Source organism: Sciurus carolinensis, chromosome 2, assembly GCF_902686445.1.
Source record: "Sciurus carolinensis chromosome 2, mSciCar1.2, whole genome shotgun sequence".
NCBI lineage: Eukaryota > Metazoa > Chordata > Mammalia > Rodentia > Sciuridae > Sciurus > Sciurus carolinensis.
In genome coordinates, this window is record NC_062214.1 from 108,312,037 (window position 1) to 108,332,188 (window position 20,152).

The window sequence follows — 20,152 nt, forward strand, 5'->3', positions numbered from 1 at the left end:
TGCATAAGGAAAGAAGCAGTTCACTACTTTATAATGTGAACATTAAAAATGAAGAAAAATAAATCCTAGCCTAAAATATTTACTTATTTATTTATTTATTGACACTTTGGATACAACCTAGAGGCACTCAACACTGAACTACATCTCCAGCCCATTTTTTAATTTGTTCTATTTTTAGACAGGGTCTAAGTTGTTGGCTTTTCTCGAAAATTACTAAAATCCTAAAATAAAGGGTTAAATGTTCACGTTTACTTGACTACTGGAACATAATCCAATCACAACACCAAAGCACTGAGTAAAAAGTACTGTGATGGTTTTCTAACACAGTTGTTCACTATCTGTTGACTTCAAAAAAAACGAAACCTTGTCTCTCTTTTTTTTTTTTTTTTGTGGTACTGGGGATTGAATCCAGGGCCTTGTGCTTCTAAGGTAAGCACTCTACCAAATGAGCTATATCCCCAGTCCCTATAAACCTTGTCTTTTGAAAAAAACTAAAAGTAGATATTTTAACTACATTTATCTGAATATGGAAAAGGTTAAGATGATATTAACATTGTTGTCATTTATTAAGTGCTATATGCAAAACCTGGTCTTAAATGCTTTCCCACATCTTTTTTTTTTTTTTTTTTTTTTTTTGGTGTTGCTAAGGATGGAATCTAAGGCCTGCATACACTAGGCAAGTGTTTAAACCGGAGCTATATCCCCAGTCCCCTAAATGCTTTGTAATACCATACATTATTTCATTTAATCTTTTCAATCACAAAATGTACATTATTTCCATTTTATTTATTTAATTTTATTTTTTTGCGGTACTGGGGATCGAACTCAGGGCCTTACTCCACCAGCTGAGCTATCTCCCCAGCCCCATTATTTCCAATTTATAAAAGAAAATGGAGGTAAAGATGGCAGAAGTGTTTTAAGCAACAATTTCTGAATAATTTCAACAGAAATAACCTGCAATGTGAAATTAAGTATATTCCTCACAAAACCATTTTTTTAACAAATTAAAAAGTTACCAAAAATTCCAATTTTCTATTATTCTCTAAAGCCTATTTTTTGTCTAAATAATTCGTTGGAATGGGTAATTTTTCTGTGGAACCCCTGGTTGTGTGAAAGTTAACTTGTGAAAGTTAACTTGTGAAAGCTTTGTTTACAAATAGGCTGCTAGGAGCTCAAAATTAAGCTTATTAATTTTTTTTTCACCAGAAATTGAACCAAGGGGTATTCTACCACTAATTACCATCCCCAGCCCCCTGTCCCTTTATTATATTTAAATCGCCAAGGCTAGCCTCTAACTTGCAATCCTCCTGCCTCAGCCACCAGTCACTGGATTACAGTCTGAATCATGTGCCACCATAACTGGCCAAACTTAAATTTCTTATAGAAACAATGTTACAAATGGGCAGCATTTATAGGCACAGTTAACTCATGATATAACTGAATAGAAAAACCCAGAATCTAATTCATTATACAAATAATGTGAAAAGTTATATTCTATATCTCAATACCAGGCCTCTCTGCACTCATATTAAAACTATAATTTTAATATGGTAAAACAAAACATAAAATGAAAAGGTTTGGACACTTAACTTACACCATACACAAAATTATATCAAAATGGATCAAAGGCCTAAATATAAGAGTTAAAGCTACAAAACCCTTATAGGGGTGGGGGGGCTCAAGACACTTGTGCAATGGTTTATTGGATTATGACCTCAAAAGCACAGGCAATAAAAGAAGAAAAAAAAACAGATAAATGGGACTACATCAAAATTAAAAACACTGGTGGGGCTGGGCTTGTGGCTCAGTGGCAGAACACTTGCCTAGAATGTGTGAGGCACTGGGTTTGATTCTCAGCACCACATATAAGTAAATAAATAAATATCCATTGAAAACTAAAAAAAATTTAAAACACTTGTGTATCAAAGGAACCAACAGAGTGAAAAGGCAACCTACAGAATGGGAGAAAATACTTATAAACATATATTATTTAAAAACAAGAAACAAGAAGTGCTAACAAAGATGTTGAGAAAATGGAATCCTTCCGCAATGACGGTGAAAATTTAAAATGGTACAGCTGCTGTGGAAAACAGTATGGTGGTTCCTCAAAAAGTAAATACAAAACTGCCATATGATTCTACTTCTAGCTATATACCCAAAAGAATCCAAAGCAGGAATTTCAACAGCAGCATTATCATATTCAAAGCGACATTATCCACAATAGCCTAAAAGTAAAAACAACTCAAGTGTCCATAAATGGATGAATACATAAACATAACGTGTCACATACAATTAAAAATAGTATTCAGTTTTTAAAAGGAAGGAAATTCTGATACATACTACAATACAAATGAACCCTGAAGACTGTTTAATGACTGCAGTTTGTTAGAGAAGATGAAAAAAGTTCTGGAGATGGATGGTAGGAATGTTCATACAAGGTACTTAAAGATACAACAACTATATACTTTAAAATGACTAAAATAGTAAATTTTGTTATATCTGTTTTTATCACATTTTTAACAAACCCATGGATCTTTATCAAACCCTTTTTCCAAGCCACTAATGGTAGTGTAAGTAAAGTTTCCAAGAGAGTAATCAGAGTGGAGAAAACAAAGTATCTTCAATGGTCATTATATTTAAAACAATTATGAGCAAGGGGTAAGACATAATGAGACCAGGAAACGGGAAAAAAAGGAAAAGAGACCAAGGAATATTTGTCCTCCTGGTTTAATTTTGGGGGGGGGGGGGCACTAGGGATTGAACACTCAGAGGCACTTGACCACTTAGCCACATCTCCAGTCCTGTTTTGTATTTTATTTAGAGACATGGTCTCACTGAGTTGATTAGCACCTCGCTTTTGCTGTGGCTGATTCTGAACTCATGATCCTCCTGCCTCAGCCTCCCAAGCCCCTGGGATTATAGGTGTGGGCCACCACATCCGGCTAATATTTACTTCCTTAAAAAAAAATGCCTATAATCCCAGCTACTGAATCAGATAGGAGAACTGCAAGTTCAAAATCAGTCTCAGCAACTCAATAAGTCTTTGAATCAGAATAAAAAAGAGCTGGGTATAACAAAGCTCAGTACAGAGCCCCTGGTTTCAATCTCTAGTGCCATAAGTAAACAAACTGCAGACCAAAAAAAAAAAAAAAAAAACCCCACAAATTATCAGGCATACAAACTATTATAATATTTCATCTTGATTCTGGATTTTAAAATCTACAACCTGATTTTTCTAGGAATTTCACAACAGGTAACAGAATGGAAAGATAAGAAGGTTGGGAGAAGGAGTGGGAAGATACAAAAGGGGTAGAGCAGAAGCTGACCACAACACAGGTTTTGGGGAACCACAGTGTTTAAGAGGACAAGACAATCTAGGGCCAAGTGAGGAACAATTCTCTTTCTCCATTACATATATAACCAATTTGAACCCTTTCCTTTGGTCTCCTGCCAAAGACAAGACAACCTGAAGGTAAAGTCATGGGATTATCAGGCACAGTCGCAGAAAAGGGGCTGCTGTGACCAACTGGAGTTTTGCCTAAAGATCTATTGTTATTGTTATAAATTAATTGGATTCTACTTAGGTTATAAAAAGCTGGAAAGAATGCTGCGCCCAACCTAACAACAGGAAAAAATTGGATAAACTAAGAAATTAAATCTTTCTTGAACCAATCAGATCGCTGAGGACTCAGGGTAACCAAGAAATTCCAAATCAAAGAAAAGACAAGCCTTTCCTAAAAGTGACAAAATACAAGCACTGGATCATTTGCCATTGGTTAAAGGCAGGTAAAAAGAATTAATCTGAAATTGTTAATAAACTACTAAAGGTGAAGTCTGGGCCCGCATAAGCATATAGAATCCCCTGGAGCCATAGACGGAATAGTACAAGATATTAGCCAGATTTCTACCAAGTACTCACAGTGTGGGTAGGACCCTGGGACTGGAGAGTCCCCGGCTCTGTGATATAAGGTTGTACAGAGAGAGCAGCCTATAGGAAAAATACTAAGCTCTAACCAGGTCCAATCTTCAAGGCACAAGAAGAGGCAGGAAAATCTGACAGTTCCCCAGGGCACAAGTGAAGATTTCATTAAAGATGACAGAAAGTTGAAAGAAAGAAACCCTCTATGAATAGGGGAAATCGTTGATAAGAGATCTAATGTCATACTAATATCATTAGAGATCTACCACTAAAGCAGGTTTGAGAAAAACTTTCCCTAAACAAGACCTGACTAGAGGGGCAAGATCACCAACAGAGAAATCCCAAAAGATGCCCAGATACACAGGGCCTACCTAAGTCTGCAACCAGGGCAACAGAGATGTTCCTAACTATACCACCAGACTAACAAGCATCAAGTAATATAGTATCTGGGACAGGGTCAGAAGGACCTAAAAGTTTCCCACAAAGGCAAAAATACAAAGGAAAAGTCAAAAACTGAGAGCTGATCAGAAAAACAGAAACACCTTCCCACATTCCAACTCCCAGTCCAAGCACAAAATAACAAGAGAAATTTGAAGCCAAATGGTGCATGCACTAAAGGTACAACAACAAAATTAAACTCAAATCCGGACCAGACTGACTCAATCCCTTATGCTTAAACACAATTTTCCAGGTATAAATAATACATAGTCTTTGTTGTACTATTCAAAATATCAAGCATTCAGTGAAATACTGTGGCACACACAAAAGTGGCAGAAAATACAATCCACTATCAAGAGACAAAGCATTCAATATAACCAGAAATCAGAAATCAGAAGTTAAAAACAGGGGAAAATTAGGGGGGAACTTAGCTCAGTAGTAGAGCACATGCCTAGTAAGCATGAGGCTGAGGGTTCAACTACCCAGAAAAAGGGGTGAGGAGGGAGGGATTAAGTCAATGAAACCTAAAGTTGAATTAAAAAAAAAAAAATTAGAAAACTATTACACCTCTGCTAGAAGTGAGGGGGGAAAAAAAAACGAAGTCACAAATCACCAATAATGAGGCAAGGAAAGAATGGTGATGCATGCCTATAATTCTACCTACTGGAGAGCCTAAGGCAAGAGGTTGGAAAGTTGGGATGCTAGCCTGGGTGTCACAGTGAGATCCTATGTCAAAATAAAAAATAAAAAGGGGTGGGACTGTAACACTGTCCTAGAGCACTTGCCTAGCATGCATAAGGCAATAGACTTGATCCCCAGGACACCAAAAAATAATACTGGGAATTCAAAATTGTATATCACTAAAGACTTTGAATACCTTAAAGACTTTGAAAGGGAAATTGCAGACTATTACAATCAAATTCATGCCCATATCTTTACCAATTTAGATGAAATAGTAAAATTTCTCAAAAATTATGAATCACCAAAGCTTACACAATAATAAATAACTTAATTAGGCCTATTTCTTTTGAAAACTCAATCTGTACTAAAAACATCCAACACAGAAAACTTCAGGCCCAGATGGCTTCAGTGGAGAATCCTACCAATATCTAACAATAAACAATACCCCAGGGCTGGTATCACATGCCTGTAATCACAGTAACCCCAGGGTCTGAGGCAAGAGTATGGGGCCAGTCTGAGCAACTTCACAAGACCCTGTCTCAAAAAATTAAAAGGCTACCTGTGTTCAAAGGCACATGCCTATAATCTGAGGAGGCTGAGGCAGGAGGATCTCAAATAGAATAGCCTCAGTAATTTAGTGAGGCCTTACGCAACTTAGTGAAACCCTGTCTCAAAATAAAAAATAAAAAGGCTGGGGATATAGCTCAGTTGGTAGAGTGTTTGCCTCGCAAGCACAAGGCCCTGGGTTCAATCCCCAGCATGGGGGCGGGGGTGGCTCAGTGGTTAAGTACCCCAGCACTCCTAGGTTCAATCCCTGGTACTAAACAAACCAAAATATAAACAGAAAACCAAATCTATACAAACTCTTAAAGAAAATGGAAGAAACATTTCGCAACTCATTTTACAAGGCTAGATTACCCTGATACCAACGTAAACACAGACATAATATATATCAGTTTAGTCATTAGAAGCTAGAGATTACCTATACAACATCTACTATAACCTAACTTTATTACATATACTTAAAATATAATGGGAAAAGTTTTAACATGTATATAATCCTATTTATGTTAGAATTTAACACATCTCAGTTCTTTAGAACTCTATTACTAGGTAAGTTCTATTATGAGTAAAAAACAGAATAAACAAGTAAAGTTTGGGAAATGAGTATTTTTAGGAAATAAATCTACTACTGAATGAAAATGATACAATTTTAGACATCACAAAATAAACAGCAATGGGAACAATATTTCAAACTTAAGGAATCAAGACACTGGGAAAAAGTATATATAATGTAGAACATTCTCATTTTAGGATTATAAAAAGGTGACTGCCCACAATCTAAAACTGGACATGAAGTTTGTTTTAAAATTATCTGCAACTCAGGCAAAAGGATTAAAGGTAAGGGATGGGAGTTGGACTTCCAAATGTTCATTTTAAACTACAACATTGATTCTGTTAGTTCTTTAACCACCACCTGAAATTTCAGACTCACATCCAAGTACGTCCTCAATACTTTGACTTGGCACTCAAAAGTGAATTCACTTTTCCCATTCTACTCTATACCAAAATCTATTCTTCTACTGTATTTTACCTATTATATTCTTTTTATTTTCTTCCCTCTTGTCAATGTGAAATTCTGTAGCCTTTGACCAAAATCTCTACTGCTCTCACCCCAAAATATCCTAACCACTGTTTATTACCAGTTTACTCTCTACATCTATGATATCAACTGTTTGGATGCTGCATATATGTGAGATCACAAAGTATCTGTCTTTCTGTTTCTTATATATTTCATTCAGTATAATAGCTCCTGATTCATTCATGCCGAGGCCACTGGTGGGCTTGTTATACTATAGATCAATGCTGTCCTTGTGTGTATGTCACATTCTCTCTAGACATGCCTTCACTGATGGACAGGGAAGGTGATTCTACATCTTGGCTAATGTGAATAAGGCTGCAACAAACACGGCAGTATCAGTGTCTCTGGATATACTGATTTAATTTATTTTAAATATCTGAACCCAGAAGTGAGATTGATGGATCAAGACACAGTTCATTTTTGATATTTTGAGGAATCTCTATACTTTTTTTTTAGTGGCTGTACTAACATACATTGCCTTCAGTAGAGTGAAAGGGCTTCTCTCTATCCTTGTCAACACTAATGAAGTTTTGTTTTTTAATTATAGCCATTTTTACTGGGGCAACATGGTACTGTGCTGTCCATTTTCATAATCATAATCTGTTGAGGGTATTTCATATACTTGTCCATCATTTGTACTTCAAGATTACGATACAGAGCATTTGTCCATTTTTTTCTTTTTATTCTGAGTTGTTTGTGTTCCTTACATATATTTGATGCTAATTCCCTATCAAATGTATAGTTTGTAAGTATTTTTCCCCTCTATAGGTGATCCCTTCTCTCTATGAATTGTTTCCTTTGCCATGAAGAAGATTCTAGTATGGCATTTAATACCATTTCCCTCTTTTTACTTTTGTTGCCTGTGCATTTGAGGTCATCTCCAGTGACTTATTGTTCAGAACAGTGGCCTACAGCTTTCCCCCATCCCCCGCTATTATATTCTTCATCACAACTAATGCTATGAACCAAGTCAGTCACTTAGAAGTCATCCTAGACATTCTAGTTACTACTCCTTTCTTACTCCCTATAGTCAATCATCAAATTCTGATGATTTTATCTCCAAATTTTTTTTTTTGTCTTGGCCCTTTAAATCCATCCTCCACACTACACAAATTTACCTAGTTCTATCTCCAGATTTCCCATCAAACTGCCTTCCAAATAAAAAACTAAACTCTCTGGGTTTATATAACCTTACAAGATCTACTTTACAGATTTTTTTTTTTTTTTTTCATTTCTATTAGCTGCCTCATTCATTCTTTCTGTCTTTACTTAGGTACCAGGTATTGAACCCAGGGGTGCTTTACTACTGAGACACATCCCCAGTCTTTTTATTTTTTTATTTTGAGACAGGGTCTCATTAGGTTGCTTAGGACCTCGATAAATTGCGAGGTTGGTCTCAAAGTTATGATCCTGCCTCAGTCTTGTGAATCCCTGGGGTTACAGGCGTGCAACACCACAGTCAGCAGTTGTCTCATTCTTTAGGCTGCAGTAATAATAGTTTCCTATCCACTATACATGCTTCTACTCTTCTTCATTCTTTCAACTAATTCTTATCTTCATTATTTAAAATTCAGTCCAGGGCTGGGGAGATAGCTCAGTTGGTAGAGTGCTTGCCTTGCGAGCACAAGGCCCTGGGTTTGATCCCCAGTACTGCAAAAAAATAAATAAATAAATAAAATTCAGTCCAAGTATCATTATACCAATAACAAACTCCACATCCCCAAATTCATTATATAAGCCCTGTAATTATCTCTACTTTAACGTTTTAATAAATCACATTGAAATAATCTGTTTCTATTGAAATAATCTTTTTATATATTTAATTGTACTAGATTGAAACAGTCTTGAAGGCAGAGAGCTGATCTATAACTCCAATCGCCTGACAAATATAAAACTTAATCTTGGTTGAACTGAATCAAAAATTTTTTTTTTCCTTTTTTCTCAAAAAGACCAGAAAATGGCTGGGCCTGGTGGCATACACTTGTAATTCCAACTACTCAGAAAGCTGAGGCAGGAGGATCACAAGTTTGAGGACAACTCTGGCAATTTAACAAGTCCCTAATCTTGTTACTAGAGCTTTTGTTTGTTTTTGGTACCAGGCATTGAACCCAGTGACAGATAACCATATCCCGAGCCTTTTTTTATTTTTTTATTTAGAGACAGGGTCTCACTAAGCTGCTTAGGACCTCGCTAAATTGCTGAGGCTGGTTTTGAACTCCGTGATACTCCTGCCTCAGCCTTGTGAGCTGCTGGGATTACAGGAGTGGGCCATAGCACCTGGTAACAAGCCCCTATTTCAAAACAGAAAATAAAAAGAGCTGGAGATGTAGCTCAGTGGTACAGTACCCCTGGGTTCAATCACCAGTACCACCCCCCTCCCCCCAAAAAAAAGGTAGTGGGGAGAATGGGAAGAAAACTGTATCACTGAAACAAACAATCCTAACTAATCAATTCTTGCTCACAAAAAAGGGAATGGGAATATAAATAAAACTAAAAATGCAAGGCTGGGTCCGTAGCTCAGTGGCAGAGTGCTTGCCTAGCATATGTGAGGCACTGGGTTCAATCCTTAGCACCACAAAAACTAACATAAAATAAAGGCATGCTCTCCATCTACAACTACAAAAAAATTTAAAAAAAATATTTTAAATGTTCTTCCTCATAAGATTTCCTTCCTCTTCACAAAATTTCTGATACTAAACCATCTTTGAGGCAGACAGTTATGGTTTCAATTTGTCTTGTGTTAACAAGATTACAATAATGATAAACTCGGTTGCTACTGAGGTTGCTCCTGAGATCTTGAATGCACAAATTTCTTCCTAAACAACATGAAGAGAAAACAGCACACTGCATACAAAATATTCTTAACAAATTACCTAGGACTAACTAATGTGCCATCTTTCAAACAAGTATATTTGCTGAATAAAGAACAGTAACAGTATACTGATATATCACACATTAAAAGGGAAATAAGAAAATATGAAAATTATAAAAAGATTACAAATCAAATGTTAGGCTGGGAGTGGTGGCATATGCCTGTAATCACAGTGGCTTGGGAGGCTGAAGCAGGAGGATCACAAGTTCAGCCTCAGCATCTCAATGAAGCCCTAAGCAACACAGTGAGATCCTCAAAACAAAAATAAAAATAAAAAGGGCTGGGGATGTAGCTCAATGATAAATTGCCAATTGGTACTGGGTTCAACCCCAATACCCAAAAACAAACTAAAAAACACAACAAACATTAAAGGCAAGAGTTAAGGGTTGCCATACAACTTAGGTATACACAAATTACGGCTGTCTATATAAGAATAATACATGTATACAAGATTCTAGATCAAGCTGCTGATGGGAGTTACTAGAAGAATGACCTCTAGATAGGAGGTGGGAACACAGATTTTAGTCTGTGTCTTCTACCACTGAGCAACAGACCTAGTCCCTGTTTTTAAGTACTACTATTAGCACCCCAATTTAAAATCATATATGTCCTTATCAAAAATACCATCTGGGAAAAAGTCAGTATTTATTATGGACAGAAAGAGATATTTGTATTTCTTTAACCTAAGTTTTAGTAGAGCAATAATTTGGAGACTGTTTAATTATCTCCACTGAACATAATTTTATAAAAACAAACATAACATTTTACAAAAAAGAACTGTCACATCTAAGAAAATTCATTCCAATAAAATTTTAAAACAAAATTATAGGCAGGCACAGTGGTATAGGACTACTCAGGAGACTGAAGACAGAGGATTTCAAGTACATGCTTAGCCTGGGTAATATAAGGAGACCCTATCTCAAAATAAACAATAAGGGCTGAGAGTGCAGATCAGTGGTAGAGTGTCTCTGGGTTCAATCCCCAATATTGCAAAAAATAAACAAAACAAAATAAAATGTTAGCCAGGTACAATCCCACCTGTGATCCCAGTTACTCAATAGGCTCAGGCAGGAGGATCGCTTGAGCTCAGGAGTTCAAGGCCAGCCTGGGCAACAGAGCAAGACCCCATCTCAAAAAAGAAAAAAGAAAAACATTATTTTAGCAAGACTATAGGTCATAATTCATAAGAACTGAGTACTACAGTTCATTCTTTTTCTCAATAAGATGACAACAACTTGACACAGGTTATCATTCCTAACTATATTATTATTTTTTCTACAGAATGTGCCAACTATTTTTTCTTAACTGGGCTCACCAATATACATACAAGTTTCAATATACTTACTGGATGTATCGACAAAAAAAAAAAAAAAAAAATCAAACTTAATTTTGACAGAATTTTCCTAATAATATTTTTTACTTCAGTAATTCTCACTAAAATTGGGCAAGGGGAGAGATATAACTATTTATTTATACCCTTTCAATAAAAACTTTTGTATGTGATGCTGGGCACAATGTGGTACATCTGTAATCCCAGCTACTCAGGAGGCTGAGGGCAGGAGTACAAGTTCCAGGCCAGCCTGAGCAACATAGCAAGACCCTGTCTCAAAATAAATAAAAGGGCTGGGGATGTAGCTCAGTGGTAGAGAACCACTGGGCTCAATTGCCAGTACTGGCTTGAGAAAGGGGAGCGCCAGGACAAGATAAAGGAAGACAACGTTTATAAAGAGTGAATTTTCACTTGAATTACTATCTAAGATTTAATATAATCATAATCCTGTAACAGAAGATCTCTCGTTTACTATTACTAAAGGAAAAATAAGGGGCTGGGGATGTAGCTCAATGGCAGAGCACTTGCCCAGCACATGTGAAGCTCTATATTCAATCCCCAGTATGACACCTCCCCACAAAAAGAAAATGAATGAGAAAATTAAAAAGCATATCCCTGATGGTGGTGTGGAGTGGGGAGGGGGTATCATCTATTTGAAATGTGGTTGTAAATAGTTTAAAAATAACTGTATCTGCACATCAGGAAATTGAAGGATTTCTGGGCCCAGTGGCAAACGCCTGTAATCCCAGAAGCTCAGAATGCTGAAGCACAAGGATAGCAAATTCAAGGCCAGTCAACTTAGTGAGGCCCTTTCTCAAAATATAAGTGCCCTGGTTTCAATCCCCAATACCAAAAAAAACAAAAAACAAAAAAACAAAAAAAACAAAATGAAAGAAAGAAAAAGAAAGAGAAAAAATTTTAAAAATCAAAGGATAATTATTTTATTAATTTAACAAAATACACCAAAGTAGGTATTTATAAGGTCAATAAGAGGTAGTTAACCTAATTCAATAGGTTAATCATACATATTTGGGAATAACCAGGAATAAAATTATTATTATAGCAAATAATCACATTTACCTCTTAACTAAAAACATTTTTTTATGTGTCCTGGATATTTAACAAGTAGTATATTCTCTTTTAATAAAACATACTTTAAATTCCTACCAAAAGATTACATTCACTGGTCAACATGAGAAACTTAAAATATCAGGTTATGCTGCTAACAGGGTCTCTTTTTTAAAAACTTAATATTATTATATTTTTTCTATCTTTATTTTTTTAAAACTGGTGCTGAGGATCTTACCCAGTGCCTCACACAAGCTAGGCAAACACTACTACTGAGCTATGACCACAGCCCTGCTAACAGGGTCTTGAGATTTATTTTTAACAACTTCTCTGCTTTTTTTGTTTCCCAATTTCTTAATACATTAAGTTTTCATCTTAAGGAAGAAAGTTTCCTAAACTATACAAACTGCTGTTAAAAAACTTTAATCCCAATTATTTCTGAAGTAGTCAAATGACTTTTTACTAATACAGAGCTTTACATTTCTTTAACCAAAGCAATAAACACATTTCCTTGTCCTAAAAATATGATACCTATTATGAAAGCCTGACTGCTAGGACTCATGTCAAAGCATGGCTGATGTTTAATCTAGACACAATTCCTTTTCTTCAATCTCTATAAAAAAGAATACCTTAACACATGAGGTCCCTAACAGAGTCAAATGATTTACTGTGACCTTATATTAAAATTACATGTTTGCAGGCTGGGGATATAGCTCAGTTGGTAGAGTGCTTGCCTTGCAAGCACGAGGCCCTAGGTTCAATCCCCAGCACCGCAAAAAAAAAAAAAAAAAAAAATTATATGTTTGTGCCAGGAGGGATGGTACATGCCTATAATCCCAGCAGCTCAGGAGGTTGCAGCCCTAAGCAACTTAGTGAGACACTGTCTTAAAATTTAAAATAAAAAATGGACTGGGGATGTGGCTCAGCAGTTAAACACTTCTGGGTTCAATCCCCAGTACCCCCCCCCAAAAAAAATATACATATATGTTTGTAATGTCTTGTGATTCACATAGGGGCCACATTAAGTTACACCATTCCTTACTGCTAGATTTACAAAATTCCCAAAAGACACCAAGAGGCCCAAGTTTCTCACTATGACTCTACCCCCATCACGTCTGTCTTTCCTAGAAAACACTGCTATATTCCACAACTCTCCTAGTCACAGCCAGTACATTAACTTAACTAAGTTCTATTGTCTCTGAACCCTCACCTGTGTGTGACATCAAGTTTATATAAGTGCTGGGCAGTGGCACACACCTGTAATCCCAGAGACTATAGAGGCTGAGGCAGGAGGATCACAAGTTCAGACCAGCTGCAGCAACTTAGCAAGACCCTGCCTGGAAATTAAAAATAAAAAGGGCTAGGATATAGCTTGGTGGTAAAATGCCCCTGGGTTCAATCCCCAGTACCACAAAAAAAAAAAAAAAAAAAAGGCATTTTATGATAGGCCATAAGACTACTGAAACAAAATTTTTCCTGCAAATTTTTTATTTTAAACAGGGCATTTTTGAAAGAATTCCATTAGACACTAGATAAGATACAAAAAAAAAAAAAAAAAAAAAAAATGGGCACTGGCAATTTCCAAGTTATACCATGCCTCAATCAGCTAGTCTACTTCTTTGTAATGTCGTTCCAATTATAATTTAGTAGAGTTTAAATTAAAAGTTAGTGTAGTCATATAGCTAGTAGCAAATTTATGTCCTGGCTTAGAAATATGCCCCAGGGCAAGTGTCAGGTAAGTGAAAACTAAAATTGCAATTGTCTGGTTTTAAAATAGGTTTCATACTTATTAAATACCCTTGTCCTCAAAGTAGAGCATATGATCCCCCAGAGCCAATCCAGTTTAAAATGGTTAGGTAACTTTTTAAACTGCTTAGACAAATTATACAAAGGCACACCATATACAAGGTTCTCAGCATTTTTGATATACATGACTTAAAGGAGTCTTTATTAATTTATGCTTTCAAAGAAACTTGGTAAATTATCTATAGAATTAGATATTGCTTTTTTCAAATTCTGGCAAATCACTTTATTCTTTATTGCATGAATCCAAAGCAGTCTCCTATGACTAAGATAATTCAATGTGATTTTATTCATCCAGCAATTAATTCTATATTTATGAGTTTCCAGTGTAGTATATCCTTTCTTTCTTTTTTCTTTTTTTTTTTTTTGCATGCTGGGGATTGAACCCAGGCCTTAGGCATGTGAGGCACTCTACCAACTAAGCCAGATCCCCAGCAGTATATCCTTTCTTGAACAACAGGTCCAAGTTTCTTTTTTTTTTTTTTTTGTATTGGGGATTGAATCAAGGGGTATTTTACTACTGAGCCACATTCCAGTTCTTTTTATTTTTTATTTAGAGACAGGATTGCAAAGTTGCTTAGGGCCTCGCTAAATTGCTGAACCCGGCCCTGAACTTGTGATCCTTCTGCCTCAGCCTCCCACTTGTTCCTGGGAATACAGTTATGCACCACCAAGCCCAGATAGGTCCAAGTTTCTTTAACAAGAATTAGATGGATTATATGTATCAATTTCTCATGAAGAAGTCATTTGACCAAAATCACAAACTTGGAATCAGCTAGATTAACTGGGAAAAGATAAAACTTCACCATTATTAATTATTTATTTAGTACTGGGAATTGAACCCAGGAGTGCTCTATCATTGAACCACATTCCTAGTCCTTTTTTATTTTGAGATTGCTTAGGGCTTTGATAAGTTGCTAAAGCTGGACTCCAACCTGTGACCCTCGTGCCTCAGTCTCCAAAATTGCTGGAATTAGTCACACACCATCCCACCCAGTCTTAATTTTTTATTTCTTAAAATAAGATACTAGCTGAAATAAAATGTCCAAGAGATGCTGAGCAGAATGATATATTGTAAAACATATCAATGCTATTTGGAATTTGTGTATAGCTACAAGTCCATAAAGGTTAAGGGCTATACCATTTAACTTTTATATCCTTTCAATTCATGCTGAAAAAAAGTATTAAAAGAGTATAGAAGGGACACTAGGGTTGTAGCTCAGTGGCTGAGTGCTTGCCTAGCATGCATGAGGCACTGGGTTTAAGTCTCAGCACCACAAAAAAATAAACAAATAAATTGGAAGTATTGTGTCCATCTACGACTAAAAAAATTTTTTTTTAAAAAAAGAGCATAGAAGCATGTGTGCCTATTATTGCAGCCACTTGGGAAGCTGAGGCAAAGTTACAAAATCAAGGTCAGGGTGGCCAATTTAGGGTGACTGTCTCAAAATAAAAATTTTAAAAGGACTGGGCAGCAGGGCACAGTGGCGCACACCTGTTATCCCTGCAGCATGGGAGGATAAGGCAGGAGGATCACAGGTTCAAAGCCAGTCTCAGCAAAAGCAGGACACCAAGGAACTTAGTGAGACCCTGTCTCTAAATAAAATACAAAATAGGGCTGGGAATGTGTCTCAGTGCCCTTAAGCTCAATTCCTGGTACCCCGCCACACACATACACAAAAAAGCTGGAGAGTGTAGGTCAGAGGCAGAGCACTGCCTAGCATGCAAGAGGACAAGTTTCATCCTTGGCACTACACAAACAAAAAAGGTATAAGTACTGAATGAATGTAGTACTCAACAATTTGGAAAAATTCTTGAAGGCATAGTGTGTAATGCTCACTATACTACCTGTAAAACAAATTTTATTGAAAACTAATCCAAAAGATCATTAAAATACACACAAAGCCAACACCAGACCAGTACCTTATTTTAGATCCTTTTAAGTCACATATTTGGCTCCATTTTTTTTAAACAAATTGATCTGACAAATATTCAACAAGCCTGCACCTCCACTTCCCGCCTTCTATTCAGTTGATCCTAGAAAAGTTAAGAGGTTCTATTCAATGTTGTAAAAGACTGCTTCACTCGTGTAAAAAAAAAAAAAAAAAAAAAAAAAAAAAAAAGCTACATTTTTTCCTTGACTTTCTTTATGACCTTGGGCAAAGTCTACCAAATGAAGGCTATAATGATGTTTGTATATTCCTGCTTGTTACTGACTTTTAATCCTAATATCATGCTAACTGTAATGAAGTTCTTTAAGTGGAACCTAGGGAGCTGAGAGCTTTTTGAGTTGTAAATGTCAACCAATATGAAATATAAGTTATTCTTTTTTTTTTAAAGTCTTGATGTCCTCCTTTCCATTTATCAACTTTTGTAAAGATGCTGATAGACTTTATTTTATTCATTTATTTATATGTGGTGCTAAAAATCGAACCCAGTGCCTCACACATGCTAGGCAAGCACTTTACCACGGAGCCACAACCCCAGTCCATAATATGAGCTATTCTTAATCTTAGTTTGATTCATGGAATAAAAACCTACAAATGCCCCAGATTCAACATGATTTAAAAAAAGAGTTCCCGTGCATTAAAAAAAGAAGAAAGGATGGATAAAACTATCATTAACTTGCCATTTCCCTGCTTTTATAAAGATAACAGCTGGACTACAGATGAATATGTAAAACTTGGCAAAGAAGGGTGAGTTGGAATATTAAGCAATCTACAATCTGAAAATTATGCAGATAAATCTATCATTTGAAGTCACTAATTTGTATACACACGTAGAGCAGTAATCTTGGTATTGCTTTACTAGTACTATAAAGATAAATCCCTGCCTTGGAGGAATATCTACTAAATACATTTCATTTCAGGATCTTAGGGAAGTTTATGAGCAGTATCTCTTCAGGATTCCCTAAGGTACTCTAAAGTGCTTAACATCATTCACACATCCAGCTACCACTAGGATGAGAAGTAAATAAACACGATTTACTTATGCAATTATTTACCACAGAATTCTGTTCAAGATGCAAAAGCAAACACTCAAAAAGGTATTTAATACCCAAAGAAAACAAAATATTAAGTATAGTAAGATTCGCCCTTAACTGACCACTATGAAAACCAGAGACCTCCCACATGAGCTGTTATTTACTACCACTCGATTTGAAAAAGAATGTCAACATTTTAACAGTACACAAGATAAACAGAACTTAATGAAATCCCTTCTTCCAGATTCTCAAATGATGTTTATAAGAAGTGAGATAGAGCAACGCCCCCCTAAAAGCACCCTACTAAACAATTAAATACCGAAAACATAAGGTGGACCAGGAAGATTAGAAAAGGTGATCTTCGAACTTAATTACTCAAAGGAACCACAGGGTTGGAGGCTAGGAACGTGAGATCGGGGTGGGGGTGGGTAACGAAGTGAAATCTAACCCCAGAAATCACAACACAGGCCGCAGCCTAAGAGCTGAAGCTGGCGGGAAGTGAGCTCCCTTTCCGTTCCCAGGGGAAAGTCCAGGGAAGAGCGGTTCCACACAGTGGACGTACGAGGCGCCAATAGTGCATGCATACCAACGCGCTAGAACCACTGAAGGACCGGATTGAGAAGGGGAGGAGATCCCGGCAGACGGCCCTGGAAGAGGAGGACTAATGTTGGGAGCAGCGGCAACGTCTGGACGAAGGGGATTACCTAACTGTGACGACAGAGAAGTGTCCTCAGGCTCCGGCGATGGTCCCGAATGCGCAGTGTGCGGTGTCTTTCCCGCTTAGCCCACAGCAGCAACAGAACCAGCTCCTTCAGCCAGTCGCCATTTCCCGCCTACCGACCTGCTGCACCGCACGGACGGGGACCCGGATGAAAAGCGGCCTCCCCGCGCAGGCGCTTTGACTTCCTCCTCCCCCTCCCGCCACAATTCCGCGAGGTGGGAGGGAAGGAATGCAGGCGGGCACAGCTGAGGAGGTTGGGGGGTTCGACTTTTAGTTCCGTGAAGAGGTTAAGTTCTTGACACCAGAAGAAACTCGTGAGTCTGGATTCTTGACAAAAAATGAATACAGTGCCTTAGGACCGAATGGAATAAGAAAGGACAAAACCTATAAGGCTACGCCAGGGTCAGGGGGATATTTGTACTTTAGGGGCCTCCGTAGCCGGCTATGTAGTGGTCGCAGGGGGAGTAGGGAGTAAAGCGTTAGGAGCGGAGAGGCGGGGACGCGAAGGACGGTTTTTCCTCCCGCTGCTAACGGAACTGCTTAGGGCCGAACTGGGAGGGGGAACGCGCCCTCGCCCAGGAGGCGGGGCTTAGGAACGCGTCGCGCACCCTGGCGGCTAGGGTTTAGTAACGGTGGGCGCGTCAGATGGGTGGAGCGGAGTTGGACCGGACGGGACTAACGGCTTGGCGCGCTGGAAGAGGTAGTTTGTGAGGAGCTCTCCGCGAGGCCAGGAGAAAGCTAGTCTTATTCCTTTCCTGGGATCTTGGTGACTCCTGACCGTCCTTTCCAGCTCACTGCCTAGAGGGCATAACAGTTGCTTCTGGATCAGTCATTAAGTTCATGTCCTTCGATTCCATACATTGTGGGCGGTAGTTCTGCAGGCTGAGAACTAGAATCCTTCAGACAAATGGGTTCCCACTTGCAACCCTGGGTTGCTCCAAAAAAGTGAAAAGGTACCAGTCTGGAGTATCCAATCATAGTGGAATATCAGAAAATGAAGCCTGTTGCCTGGAGAGCATTATCTTCGGTCTAAAACTCCAAACTACTCTCATTATTCAGTCAAGAAATATTTATTGAAAAAATACTCGGTACGAGGGATAAAACAGGGAGCAAGGCAAACATGGACACTGCCTTTCCAGAATTAACAGTCTATTGAAGAAGACAATTTAGAAAGTGTGATAAAGTAACTACAAGGACTGCAATGCCAGACTTGTAGGGGCACCTTAGGGTGCCCACGAGGGGGTCTGTAAGGGCTTTTGTAGGATGACATCTGAGTAATACATAAAGGAAAAGTTGGTGTTGCAAGAAAACAACTGACGAGTCCAAAGAGATTGTATAGAGCAATTGGGGAAGTAGTTGTGCTCCTAGAAAAGAGGATTCGGGCGGGCGGTGGGGGGAGATAGTAACAGCAGAGGAGACAGAGATAAGCTTAGCATACCCTTGTGAAAATGATTGCTTCCATTTCAAAATGTGAAGTAGATGGTTGTCTTTTGAAAACCTTATATACTACAGATCCTGTCAGTTCAGAGTCCATTTGCCCCCTAAATATTGCCAGTACAAAAATGTTTTGAATGTACCTTGATTGAGAGCTAATGATACACAGCTCATAGGAACTAGTAAAAATCCACCAAGTAATTGATACCTAAAATCAAATAATGACTGGCTATGCAGTGTGTATCCTGGAAGGCAATAGTATGGAAATTAAACAATCACCCCCATTGATTATAAAGTTATTTTTAAATGAAGTAAAAATTAAAAATTTGGGGCATGTCTCCAAGAAGCAATATTTCAAATCTTCACACTCCTAAAACTTAAATAGAATATACCATTAACAAAACACTTTTATATGCATTTTATTCTTCCCTAAAACTATGTGAGATAGGTGGAATAGGTGCTATTTGTCTCCCACCCTTTCAATTGAAGACACTGAAATGAAAGAGAAATGAAGGGAGAGAAGCATACCTTATCCAAAGACAATCACTACCAACTAGTAAGAAAGATAACTGAGACTCAAATCCCCATTCTGCTCTTTACACCACCTCTGACAATGTTGTTACCATTGTTAGGTTTGTTAAGGCAGTTAATTTGTTTATTATGGTTCTTAGCCCTCTACCACTGAGCCATACCCCTAGCCTTTTTCTTTTTTTGAGATCCAGTCTTGCTAAGTAAGATGTCCAGGCTGACTTTGAATTTGCAGTCCTCCTTCCTTAATCTCCCAAGTCTGGGATTACAGGCTTGCCCACATGGTACCCAGCTTGCTTAACATTTTAAACCCATTTTCCCAAATAATAACTCCATTATTTCTGTTTTTCATCTTAGCTGTCATTTACTTCATTGGTCTCCAGTAGTCTTTTTCCTCCAAAATCTAAGTGCATTGTTGTGAAACTCAAATGAGATTATAAAAACACATAGCAGGCTGGGGATATAGTTCAGTTGGTAGAGTGCTTGCCTTGCATGTACAAGACCTTGCTTCAATCCCCAGCGCCACAAAAATAAATAAATAAGTAAATAACACTTAGCAAGTTTCTTTCCTTGATTCTTAAATGGTAGTTGTTGATAATAATAACTGTCCAAGATTTAGACTAATAGTTTAAAAAATTCGAGTTTTTAAAGTACGAAGTTTATTTAGATTCAAAACAGTGACAAGAGGAAAAAATGTAATGAAAAAAACTAGCATGCAGCTTTTTAAACTATT

At 37.5% G+C, this 20,152-nt stretch overlaps 1 protein-coding gene across 3 annotated transcripts in view; it reads right to left on the reverse strand.

The window, feature by feature from the left end:
• Ctdspl2 (CTD small phosphatase like 2) overlaps positions 1-17,608 on the reverse strand; it is a 78,409-nt gene extending 60,801 nt beyond the window's left edge. The window contains exon 1 of one of the 3 annotated variants that reach the window (XM_047538496.1): positions 17,441-17,608. The gene's annotated coding sequence lies outside the window, so the exon portion shown is untranslated. The remainder of the gene's footprint in view (positions 1-17,440) is intronic. The other 2 variants (XM_047538495.1, XM_047538493.1) reach the window with 2 other exon arrangements.
• Positions 17,609-20,152: the final 2,544 nt, after the last annotated feature.